Source organism: Budorcas taxicolor, chromosome 18 (assembly GCF_023091745.1).
Source record: "Budorcas taxicolor isolate Tak-1 chromosome 18, Takin1.1, whole genome shotgun sequence".
Classification (NCBI taxonomy): Eukaryota; Metazoa; Chordata; class Mammalia; order Artiodactyla; family Bovidae; genus Budorcas; species Budorcas taxicolor.
The window spans coordinates 48,510,593-48,524,491 of NC_068927.1; the positions used below are offsets into that span (position 1 = coordinate 48,510,593).

At 41.7% G+C, this 13,899-nt stretch overlaps 1 protein-coding gene across 1 annotated transcript in view; it reads left to right on the forward strand.

The window, feature by feature from the left end:
• Positions 1–13,899, forward strand: part of LOC128063939 (uncharacterized) — a 357,926-nt gene that overhangs the window by 269,380 nt on the left and 74,647 nt on the right. The window lies entirely within an intron of this gene.

Genomic DNA, 13,899 nt, shown 5'->3' on the forward strand with positions numbered 1-13,899 from the left:
AACTCCTTACCCATACATATGCGTGTTGAGTCACAGAAACTACCTGTTTTGGATTCTGTGCATGTAAAAAGCAGGGGCTATCTGTTCTAAAAATGAAAGCTTGACACTGATGGTTTCTAAAAGATGTTACCTGCCTTACTTCTTAACTTCCTTTGTTGCTTAAGATGATATACTCATGTTTTGTCTAAAGACTACAGAAGGATTGATTGTAATATTTATAAAAATAAATACTGTTTCAGCATTTCACCCTTTTATCAAGCTGATGGTTAAAATCTTATTTCCATTACATCTGTGATTTTGTCTCAGTCCATCTTATTCACCATTAACTTGATTTTAAGGTCAGTGAAGAACAGTTTCTACCAGTAGCTTTAACTTTTGTCTTTGTGGTTGGTTGTTATTGTGGTTTTATCTTTACTGAATTGTTCTACCAGGATTTCATAAGGCACTGATTCATGGAAGTCAAATGTGCCATGCCTAAAAAAAACCCCACAGAACAAGGCAAAAAAATTCTTAGAACAGTAACTTCTAGGTCCAATTTCTTTTCTCTCCATAATTCATATTTTCCCCAGCCTTATAAAAATATAATTGGCAGATAATATTGTATAAGTTTAAGGTATACAATGCCCTGATCCAATCCATGTATACATTGCAAAATGATTACCACAGTAGGATTAGTTAACATCTTCATAATTACCTCACATAATTACCTTTCTTTTCCTTTTTTTTTTTTTTTTTTTTGGTGTGGTAAGAACATTATTTTTAAGTTAAGCCCAGATTAAAATAATTTCCAAATGTTCTCAAGGTTTGCTCCTTCCACAAAATCTTTTACATTAGACTTAAGTACTTACTCAGTAAATTCTTTGTTTTCTAACCACAGGCAAAGTTACATCCATCCTAGCTGCCATGGAGTCAGAACAGATTTTTAGAAACCAGGCTCACTCTCAAGATGCTGTCACAGATGGACATCTCATTAGATTTTCTAGAAAGAACCTTAAAGGAAATATTAGGACAAATATGCATTAAATCCTTGGCAAAAGCAACAGAGGCCACATCTTAAATAACATGTTACTTTAGATCCTTTTAGAGTACTTTCATTAATGTAGGGAACAAAAAAAAAGAAAGAAAGGCAGAAGGAAGTTTATTTTTGTTTTTCTTTTTTGCTTGTTTGTTTGGCTGCTCTGATTGGCTTGCAGGATCTTAGTTCCCCAACCAGAGATTGAAACTGGGACCTCAGCAATGAACTTGGGGAGTCCAAATCACTGAAAGGCCAGAGAATTCTTGGGGAGGGAGGTTTCAAAAATAGTTTGAGGTGGGCTTTAGCCTTCACAACTTAATGGAACTGGCTGCTAATCAGTTGGGGAATGTCACTCTGCAGAGATGCAGCCTCAACTCCTTGCCTCTCCCATCCCCAACTTCTGCGTTTTGCAAGCCCCAGCATCAACCGGCAGTTAGCCTCTTAGTCACATACGTAGCGGGTGTCTCCAATATACAATTATCAGTGGCCCTTGTGGTCACAGATATCCCAGAATGTCCAAATATGACTGTCAAAGACCACTAGTCAGTGACTACAAAACTCACTGATCCACTCCGATTGCGGAACAGTGAATTAGGCAGATCTCTGATGGCAAACCCACACTGATCTCCAATGATATCCCAATGACTGGGAACCAATACTGACTTTCACTGTCCCACCTCCCCCCACAATGACTGACAGTCCCAAATCACTAACCCCCTCCTCCACTGATCCCGCTATTCCCCATACTCTGATCTACACAAGTCGGGTCACTGATATCTTCAGATTCCTCTCCAGCGACGATCTAAAGGGTGTCTCCATCATTGATTGCCTAAAGCGTTTCTCCAAACATTGATCCTCACTGACCACCCTCAGTGAGTATGAACCTCGAAGTTTCCACAATCACCAGCTTCAGGTACTTAAACAGAACTTAGAACCTCCAGTCACTGACCCCTCAGGCTTCTGATCACTGAGTCCTAACGCCGATCAAATCAGCGTCTTCGAAGAAACTTGTCTCAAGACACTTGAAGATCACTATAAACTGACTTCCACGCATTCTGTCAGTCAAGAACCCTAGTTTATTGATTCCCACATACTCCCAATCCATCTTCTTCACAGACACTAACGCTGATTCCCATAAACCCGCCACCACAGACTCTCTCTCCCAAGAGGCTCAGACGCCCAATCACTTAACCCTTCAATCCCCTCACTCTCTGACCCTTACGGGTATCCATGACTGACCCAGTCGGGCCACCGTAGTCGCCTGATCGCCATCCTACACACGTCTTGAATTTTGACTGTTTTTCACATTGATCTTTCCCATTTTCCCCGCATCCGCGCCCATAACCTGAAATTGACTGCCGTACCACGCTGCCTCTCCACGGTATGAGCTCTTCCCAAAACGAGTGGTCGTGCGCAGACTCAGTCGCATCTTTGAGGCTGGCTGCCGCCACCTGGCATCTTTCCAGAGAACAGGATTCTGGGTTTCTGAATGTTAAGAGAAGGTATTATGGCCGCGCCCACTAGCCAACCGCTTGCAGGGGGCGGCCATGTTTGAATCTGCACCGTACAGCGGATGACTAGACCCTTTGTTAGGCTATTAGGCTATTTTAGGGCGGGAAGAAGCAAGTGTTTCTGGGTCCCTAAACACAGGTGTCACTGCTGCTTTTAGCATCTCAGAAGCCCAAGCCTCCTGAGGTCAATATAGCGTCTCCCTGACCTGGAAATTAAGATTTCGTTGTCTCCAGTAGGGCAGACAGTGAGGTAAGATGGCCGCGTACGTTTTATACAGCTTAAGTGCGGTGTGTGCGGCCATCTCCCAGGAGGAACGTCCGTAAAGCAAGGTACAACTTTGTCTGGGTCAGCTTTGTATGTTGATGAACAGCGGAAGAGAGAAGCTTTTCTCTTGGGGAGCCTGAGGGCCCGGGAGGAAGAGGAGTCTTTACTAGGGGGGTGGAGCAGCAAGAAAGGGCAAATAGGAAGTTCTTAGCTGGTTATTGAAAGAATATGTGAAGAGCCTGGTCTTTATCATAGGTGGCTTTACTCTATTCACACTAAAAATAAAATGCCCAGTTATTTTACCAGAAAATGGGTTTATTCTGGAATAGCAGGGAACTGCGATTCCAGACAAGCAAGCTACAGCAAAACTCATAGGCAAGTCCAACAAACGAGGAAAAGAAACTTAATTTTATAAAGAAAAAGGAAGGTATTTGGGGGGTGAGGGGGAGGTTGGCGGGGGGCGGTGGTTTTGAAGGAAAGTCCCTTGGAGAAACGTGAAAGTTCGGAGTGATGACAGTTTCTCATTGGCTGAGTTGCTGGGGTAGTGGATTTCTTGTAGGAGGTACAATGCACATCTCTTCTTGTTGAGGCCTGTGAATGATAACTATTTCCTTTTGATTCCTCTGTTGGGGTCTGTAATTGACATTTCTTCCTGTAATTGACATGGGGTGGTACTGCCTGAGATCTACCCCTTCAGGCCTCCCTACTCTATTTGAGGGAGATTTTCCTCTATTTTCATGCTCCACAAAACACAAGGGTGTGAGTGCAAGCAGTTTGTTTATTTGACAGGTAGGGGATGGGTGAGACCTCGAGGGATGAAGACCCACACAGAGTGCATCCCTGAGTAGAGTATCCCTGAGCAATGGGGGCTCAGTCAAGAGTTGATGAAGATGAGATAGTTATATGTCATCTCTGGTTCCTCATTGTTGAGGGCTACTGTAAAGGCCTTAAAGCTGTAGCACTTTCAGCCTGCCTTATGAGCAGGTCTCAGGCAGAGTCTGTAGGTGTGTTCAGGAAGAAGCCAGCCCTCAGCATATCGGCATGGTACAGAGAGCATTCACCAGAGTCTTGTTTTTAATACCAGCCAAAGCGGTGCTCTGCACCTCACAGTAATTGTTTTGGAACATCTCTTGAAATGATTGCTTTGTCCTATGAAAATACTTTTTTAAAAATAAACCCATAATTCTATTTGGTGGTCAAAATAGTTGTAACATCTGACTTCTAAAATGACTCCTGGACTTCCCTGGTGGTCCAGAGATGAAGGATCTGCCGGCAGTAGCAGGGAACACCGGTCAGTCCCTGGTCCAGGAAGATTCCACATGCTTAGGGGCAACTAAGCCCTCATGGCACAACCACTGAAGTTCATGCACCCTAGGACCTGTGCTCTGTAACAGGAACATATGAGAAGCCTACGAACCACAACTAGAGAGTAGCTTTTGCTTGCTGGAACTAGAGAAAGCCTGCATGCAGCAATGAAGACCCAGTGAGCAAAAAATAATTTAAAATAAAGTAAAAATAAAATGAAAATGACTCCCAACAATTCCTACCTCCTGGCATTCACACCCTGTGTACCCCCATTCCACGTTGTATCAAGGCAGATCTGTGAGGTTGATAGTATACAATAGAAGAGAGAGTAAGTTGTAAATGACACCCCAGCTTCTGACTTGGAGGTGTTTATGCTCTTTCCCTCAAGTAACTTACTGTGAGAGAAGTTAGTTGCCATGTCATTAAGGACACTGAGACAGACTATGAGCAGGCCCATGTAGCAAGGAGCTGAGATATTCTGCTAACAGTCAGGGAGGAACTGATGTCGTTTTGTATCAAGTGGGTCACCTTGCAAACAAATACTATACCCTAATTAAGCCTTGAGATGACTGCAGCCCCCATCAGTACACAGACTGCTACCACATGAGGGACTCCGAAACACCCAGCTAGCAGCTCCCATATCCTTTACTGTCATAAATATTTGTTTTTAGCCACTGAGTTTGGGAGTAATTTGTTATTCAGCAGTAGTTAATTTAGATACTTTTGGTAAAAATGCTCTAAGTGATCTCTCTGGATTTCTTAAGCTCCTAAACTTGTGATTGTTCTATCAAGTCAGAAGGGATTTTTAGCCATTTCCTCTTCATTTGCATAATACAGGAATTAAAGGTTCTGTTAGATATTTAAAATTTAACAAAGAGTTTAAGAGTCTTGCTTCATTTGAATTAACACAAGTGGGTTTATGTGACACTTTTGAAATAATTATAGTAATTAACAAAAATGACCATTTAGAGAGTGCCTGTGACATGCCTGGCCTGTCACTGGCCTTCTCACTTCAAGGGCTACCCTCATTCTAGCACCAGTCATAAAGGTAAAAGGAAAGAGAGTCTTGGAGTGTCTTATGCTTGTAATTAAATGCTCTGCCTCCAAAATGACACAAGTCATTTCCTCTCACTACTCATTGAGTAGTCACCCAACCACAAGAAATACAATCTTAACGTAGAAACAGAAATACAGTCTTAGCATAAGCTTGAAATGAGGACAGCTGGAAATATTTAAGATCCCCTGGAGAAGGAAATGGAAACACACTCCAGCATTCTTGCCTGGGAAATCCAATGGACAGAGGAGCCTGGCAGGCTACAGTCCATGGCATTGCAAAGAGTCAAACACTAGTTAGCGACTAAACCACCCACCACAAATTTCAGGATATCCACAAACACTATGAGAACAGTGTTATCATCACCATCCTAAAGAAAATGCAGTATAGAGATGAGGTGACCAATCCATAATCTCTCAGTTAATAAGTAAAACAGAAGGACTCAGAGCCAGGTATGTCTACTTTATACAAAGGTAAAGGATCATCACAGGCTTCCCAGGTGACTCAGTGGTAAAGAATCTACCTGCCAATGCAGGAGATGCATGTTTGATCCCTGGGTCGAAAAGATCCCCTGGAGAAGGAAACGGGAACCCACTCTAGTATTCTCGCCTGGGAAACCCAATAGACAGGAGAGCCTGGTAGGCTACATCCATGGGGTCACAAAAGAGTCAGACATTGGCTTAGCGACTAAACAACAACAAAGATCATTACCATTATTGTTAATTTTTTTTTTATTGTTAAATTTTGCTTCAACATATCTAAGGCACTGAATTAGGGAACAGAGAAGACTGAGGTCTCTGATAAAGGATACTCAAGATGTTGCAGCCTGGTGGGAGAAAGGAATACACAAGAAAATGAGTAAAAAGAGTGTTTAAGAGTATACACTGTAGGATTCAATTATGTGAAGCTCAAGAACAGGCAAAACAAATCTACTGAGTTATAAATCAGAAAGCAGTTGACTCTAGTAACTATTGACTCTGAAGAGAATCTCTTGGGTGATGAAAATGTTCTATATCTTGTTTAGGGTGGTGCTTTCAAGAGTCTGTATAATCATCAGGACTCATCAATGTAAACACTTATGATTTGTGTATTTATTATATGTAAATTGTACCTTAATTTTTTGAAGCCAAAGAGTGTTCAGGGTATTGAGAGATCATGTTAGTAGGGAAAAGAGAGAGATGTGAAAGAACTGACAAAACTTTACCCTAGTTTGTGGAAAGATGAGGCCCTGGTGAGACCATCACAGCACTTATGGCTTATGATAGTGCCCTCTCTAGACAGAGGCATTAGAGAAACAAGTCTCCAAGGATTCATGGTTTGGCAAATTAAAGGCTCTGGACTAACCTAGCCTGCAGTGACCATCAGCTCTTATTTATTCCCTAGGCTGATAGGTCTCAGCCTGTTGAACCAGATATGGTGACCTTCCACACTGTCATCATTTAAAGGGATGCCAGGCCCCAAGTTTGGCATAAAAGGAGGCATAGCTCCTCCCTACTCTGGAGCAGAAAGAACTGTGCCTTGGCCTGAGCAGAAATAGACCTTTGCCCTTGCATGAGTGAAGACTGTTCTGGATCTAGGTGGAATGTGACCTGTTTCCTGGATCAAGATAGATCTTGAGAGTAGCCTGGCATGAGCGAAGACCACATCCCATCCTATCCTGTCTTGAGTCAGGGGTGTTGGTGGTGGTGGTGGTAATTGGTGATACAAGTCCCAAAGTATAATTTTCAAAAAGTTAGAACATATACAGATACTCATTTAACTTATTAATGAAGGAACTAGCAGGATTGGAGATTTGGTGCAAAGTAGGTTTGATTTGGTTCAAAGTAGTTTCAATCCCTATGTTGGGAAGATCTGCTCAAATAGGAAATGGCAACCCACTCCAGTATTCTTGCCTAGAAGATTCCATGGACAGAGGAGCCTGGCAGGCTACAGTCCAAGGGGTTGCAAAGAGAAACGACAGCATAACACACACACACACGTACACACACACACAAATAGGTATATAGTCAGTGGAATAAAGAATCTTGCAATAAGACTACAAAGTTAGATAGATATAAAACTAATGTCCTATAGGGCAATAAAACCATAAGCTTGAAGGTAATCTTTTCTTCAGAGAATCAGTTTATATAGAACAAATATATGAAATGTACAAACTGCCAAGTTAACATTTTATCTATGTAGTCTGCACCCTAATTAGTAGTAAAAAGTGACCCAAACAAGGGTACATGCTACCAGAGCAGTGGGTTCTCAAACTGGTCGAGTTTTAATCCCCAGGGAACATTAAGCAATCTTTGGAGATAGTTTAGGGGGAGGAGTGGATGCCATGGATGCTTTCAACCACACAGAGAACAACCTGGTACAACAGAGTTATTTGGCCCCAAATGCAAACAGTGCTGAGTTTAGGAAAACTTTCTCAAGAATGGTTTGTTAGACTTTGGGTGGGTTTGTTAGACCATGCTCTAGTATGATTTGAAAAGGCACACAGGATGACACAGTATAGTTTCCTTATTTCCGGGTTTTTGATAATTTTTCTTAACACAAAGTTGGGAAAGTGTTGATAATTGTTGGATCTGGGTAATGAATAGTTGGTGATTAATCTTTTCTATTTTTTTGTATGTTTGCATAGCATCTTAGTTCTCTGACCAGGGACTGGGAATTGAACCTGGGACCATGGCAGTGAAAGTACTGAGTCTTAACCACTGAACCACCAGGGAACTCCCTAGGATGGACTTAATGAAAAATAGTAGAAGCCATGTGATTAAGTGCTAATAAGAAAAAGCACAGACTTAAAATTGGACATATTTAAGAATGAAACAAAAATGGTCATATTGCAGATGATGTCACTGGACAACAGGAATAAAAAGACCAAAAAGATCCAAGAATGAATTCATCCCACTCTATATGAGGCATCCTGAAAGAGGATTTTGCATTGAAACAGAAAGTAATTCTGGGACTTCCCTAGTGGCACAGTGGATAAGAATCCATTTGCCAATGCAGGGGTCACAGGTTCGATCCAACCCACCCTCCTATCCTCTCCTTCCTTCCCACAAATTTAGTTCACTCTGTGTGGAGCACTCGGTCAACCTCAGTGCTATTGATATCATTAATCCATCCATTTGACAAACTTGTACTGAGTCTCTACTTTGTGTTGGTGCCATGCTGGGTGCCTTGGACACAGGAGGAGGAAGACAAAGTCCTGACATCATGAGGGTTATGGTCCAGTGGGGAGGGAAGAATGATAAATCAAAAAAAGAAACACTTAATATTAGGTCAGAGGGTGGTACTTGCAGCACAAATATAGTACAAAATAGGGAGTGACGCCAAGAAGTGTGTTACTTCATACACAGTGGTGTGTGTGTAAACTCTCCAAACAGAGGACAACAACTTCATGGAGACTGAGGAAGCAGAGTCTCAGAGATCACAGCCAAGCAAAGGCCCAAAGAGAAACAAGCTTCCGTGATGTGTTGACAGAAAATAAAAATGGTGACCAGCTACAATTAAAGGGTTTTCCAACCTCATGTCCCCTTTTATTATAGTTATAACTTTACACTATAAACATTAAATGTAAACTTGTAAAAATACAAATAACCAAAATTGTATGTGAAAGACATATGCAAAATAGAAAGTGAAAGTGAAGTTGCTCAGTCGTGTCTGACTCTTTGCAACCCCAAGGACGGTAGCCTACCAGGCTCCGCCATCCATGGGATTTTCCAGGCAAGAATACTGGAGTGGGCTGCCATTTCTTTGGGAGATCGTCCCAAACCAGGGATCGAACCTGGGTCTACTGCACTGCAGACAGATGCTTTACCGTCTGAGCCACCAGGGAAGCCCGGCTTGCAAAACAGAAAAACTTACATATTCTAATATATAATCATATAGTACATATTATATATCATATAAAATATTTTTATTGTAATAGGAATATACAATAGATACTGCAGTGTACTATATTATATACAATGTTATAGTATATAATGATATGCAATATAAAATTATAACTAATGTACAAATCTATATATATTTATCATCTAATTTTTAATAATCTTTTATCAAACAATTTATCATACAGTAAAACATTAATACTTCTGAGATTCATCCATGTTGGAGCTTGTGTCATAACTCAGCTTTTTTATGGCTAAGTACTATTCCACTGTATAGATATACTATACTGTATTTAGTTATTCAGCCATTGATGGACATTTAGGCTGTTTCCAATCTTTTGGTGATTATGAATGCAGTTCCTATGAACATTCAAGTACATACATAATTTCTCATTTCTCTATGGTAAAAACCTAGAAGTGGGATTGCTAGGTCATAGGATAAGTATATAGTTACCTTTATAAGAACTTGTGAAACTTTTGTCCATAGTGGATCTACTACTCTGTATCATTCCCACAGCAATACATGAAAGTGTCTATTGCTCTACATTCTTGGTAACTTTTGGTACTATGTTATTTATTCACTGACATTCTAACAAGCGTGTAATGGTATGTCATTATGGTTTTTATTTGTATTTTCCTGATGACTATGTCCATTGTCTTTTCATCACCATACTTTCATTTGCAACTTATACAACCATATGGATGAATCTCAGATATTTTAAATGAAAGAAGTCAGACTCAAAAGGAGATACATACTTACATATTTATATGGATACACACACATTCATGACATGTGAAAAAGGCAAAACTATAGAAACAGGAAACAGATAGGCAATATCGAGGGGTTGGGAGTAGATAGATTGATCAAAAAGGGACAGGACCTTTCTACCATGTGTAAAATAGCTAGCGGGAACCTGCTGTATAGCACAGGGAGCTCAGCCTGGTGCTCTGTGATGATCTAGAGGAGTGTGATGAGGTGATGAGAGGGAGGGGATATATGTATACATACAGCTGATGCAGGTTGTTGTACAGCAGGAACTAACACAACACTGTAAAGCAATTATACTCCACTTAAAAAAAGAACATTTAAGAAAGAAATACTCATAATTTTTTAAAGAGACAGGAAGGAATTTAGGGTAGTGAACAATCTGTTTTCTTGATTGTAGTGTTGACTCCTTGATTATATGCTGCATTTGTCAAAAACTCTCAGAACTGTACATTTTTAAAGGTGATTATTACTGTGTGTAAATGATACCTCAATAAATCTAATTTTTAAAAATACCTCAGTACTATAACACTGGGCTTCCCTAGTAGCTCAGCTGGTAAAGAATCCACCTGCATTGCAGGAGACCCCAGTTCGATTCCTGGGCTGGGAAAATCCCCCGGAAAAGGGATAGGCTACCCCCTTTAGTATTCTTGGGCTTCCCTGGTGGTTCAGACAGTAAAGAATCTGTCTGTAATGCAGGAGACCTGGGTTCAATCCCTGGGTTAGGAAGATCACCTGGAGGAGGGCATGGCAACCCAGTCTTCTTTCCTGGAGAATTCCCATGGACAGAGGAGCCTGCTGGGCTATAGTCTACGGGGTCACAAAGAGCCAGACAGGACTGAGCAACTAAGCATAGCACAGCAGCACTATGATACTATGTTACAGTAAATATGAGAGAAATAGTTGAAAGTAATTTATAAAATAACATACATTTCCCTCTGTGAGGTTTGGGTACAGCCATTCAGAGGTTGGTCTTGTGTCAATTTATAACTGGTAATATTATCAACAACAGGGACACTCTTATTGGTCTCTACTAGCTCTGCTCCCCTCATGTGAACCATATTAAATCCCTTCATCTTTCATAAATCTATTTTACAGGTGAAGCAATCAAGGCTCAGGGGAGGTTACTGGGCATCAGGGTTGGCACCAGGATTTTAATCCATGTTGACAGCTTTAGCTATATTGCTTGCATCAGTCCTCATGTAGTAAGTCAGTATCTCAGCATGTGATCCCCTGGGGTCCCCAGATCCTCCCCCGTCTACTCCAGGCCAACAATTCCCTGGACAGTGTGTATGAGGCTAGTACCCTCTCCTTATCCCTTCTCCATCCCCATAGGGTTCCTGTCCATGCAAACAGTGGGGACTTGGACAAGCAATGCTGGGGGACTTGCAGGAGCCACACTAAGTGGCCTGATGAAGCAATGTGAGCAACGAGGAACGAGTAGACATGTTTTATTGGGGGACAAATAGGGAAATAGGAATTACCAGGATTTAATGGAAGAGTCACAGATACTGTATTAGTGGGTAATGGTCATTGAGACTTTGTACAAGTTGTTAATGGGGGTCCTACAGAGATGGCTAATGTGAAGTCTATGATGTCTTTTCAGTCATTGCCCTTACCTGTGGATAGGGAAGCAGATGAACAGAACACACCAATGTTCAGAGAGTATTGGGGGCATCACCACATACTATGTTGGGGATGGTTACAAACACTGCTGTGTGGGGGTAATGGAAGACTGTCACTATCACTATGAGAGACAATTAATGGAGAGAAACAAAAGCCATCCAGATAGAGGTGTCAAAGAATCAGGAGGTAATATTAAAAGTTGGATTTCATAGGGTATACTATAGTTTCCTACTCTGAGGATTGTTGTAAGCAGTCATCAGTCATGATTTAGGTGAAAATGGGAGTAAATCAGGAGAAGGGAGGTTACCAGACTCTTTCACAAATGGGGCAAAGTTATATACATTATGCTGGAGATTAACTGGGAGATGTAATGAAGAAGCTCTCCAGACATTATTTCCTGGAATTAGTAAGAGGTGACACAGTGATGGAATAAGGTGAAAGGAGGATAATGCAGGGTGTCCAGACATTGTGAATTAAGAAAGGGATAATGGCAAGATCTCCAGACACTCTCCTGAGGAGTTAGCAAACACTGTCCCCAGTTGGGGGATAATGCTGGGTCACAAAACATTTAGTGAAGCCCCAGAAGCAATACTGGATGCAGTAAAAGGGGGTAGTGGGTCACCAGATATTGTTCTAAGATAGTGGGTTCATCAGTTACTGTGAAGCAGTGAGATAAAGAGCTAATGATGGATTAGACATCATCATGAAGGTAATGGGACATGCCACTAATCACTGCCCAATTTGATTATTGGAGATTATATGAGAATCCTTAATCTTGCTCCCTCAACCAGGTTCTGTCCCCATTCTCAATCCCCATGCTGCTATTCACAATGGTGAGAACAATTCTGTACCACCTATTGCTCACTCTCAGCATTGTCAATGGACTGACCTGGAAGAACCATTCTGCTGGTTCCAGTTTGGCCACCCAACAGCTGATCATTCAATCAGATCCTCTGCATGCATTTGTGAGGCCACTGCTGCCCCAGTCTTAGGCTGCCCACCTGACTTCCAAGGAAAGCCAACCCCTCTCTCTGCTCTTGGTCTCTCCAAATTAACAGCTTTGGACAGACCTGTCAGGGCATGATAAGCAGGTCTGTACATCAGCTTATGAGGTAGGGAAGGCCCTGTCAAGGTGCAATTGGGGTAGGGCAGGGTTGTGAATGCTTGGGCAGAATGAGCATGCTCTTTGTGATCACTTTGGAGCTGACTGAGGTATTTTGGAATCACTGAAGGGAATCTTGAAACATCAAGTATCTATGTGGGACTGATTTCCTGTGCCTCAGTTCTCTTTTGCTTAAATGGGTTGGCATCAGACCAAAAGGTTTACAATGATGTTACAATTTCTGGGACAGGAAGGAAGGACTGAGGGTGAAAAAGCCTGCTGTGTATTAGGTAAGTTGGTTCTCCCCATCAGAGCATCTTATGCTGCAATATAGAAAGCACTGGGCTTCCCAGGTAGCTCAGTGGTAAAGAATCTGCCTGCTAATGCAGGAGACACAGGAGATGGGAGTTCAATCTCTGGGTTGGGAAGATCCCCTGGAGAGGGAAATGGCAACCCCTTCCAGTATTCTTGCCAGAAAAAAATCTCATGGACAGAGGAACATGGTGGGCTATAGTCCATGGGGTCACAAAGAATTGGATATGAGTGAGTGACTGAGCACAGCACACACATAGAAAGCATCAAAGGGAAATCGTGAGAAGAGCAGGGTCAACAGTGCATTAACGTACATTCATGGAAGGACTGCTGTATGTTAGGCATGGGTCTAAGCTCACTATGGTGAACAAAATGGGAAAAAAAAATTCTAGAATGCGAACCATAGACAAACAAGTGAAATATACAGGGTACTGTGGTAATAAGTGTTATGGAGAATGATAAAGGAGGAAGAGGAGAGGGATGGAATTTTAAGTCAGATAGGTAGGGAAGGGAAGGCCTCTGCAAAGAGATGCTGCTGGACGAAAGACATGAAGGAGTAAAGCACACAGATATGAGGAACTGTGCTCTTTGAAGAGGGCACTATAAATGCAAAGGCCCTGAGGCAGGACCTAATTTGATGTGTTTGAGGGACATGGGGGAGAAGGTCCTTGTGGAGTGTATGGAATGAAGATGGATAGAAAGAAGACAGTGAAGGTAATGTTGAGGTTTGTTTTTATGAGTTAGTGATTTATTACTGTCATTATAAAAGGCAAGTCATTAAGGAAGGCAAATGAGCTGGAAGAACTATGACAGCAAATGGGAGACTGAGGTGAAGAGTTGACTGAGATGACCTGAACATTCTTATTTCAGCTTTCCTGAAGGTAATGGGAACTCACAGGACATTATGCTGAGGGGTAATTAAGGGTCAATAAATCTGGGAGATAAGGGTAGTCAGCAGACACAGTATTTAGCATGAATGGGCAGTCATAATGCAGTTATAGCCATCAGAAGACAATGTGCTGTATGGGAGTTGAAGACATCTACTGATAGCTAATGAGGGGT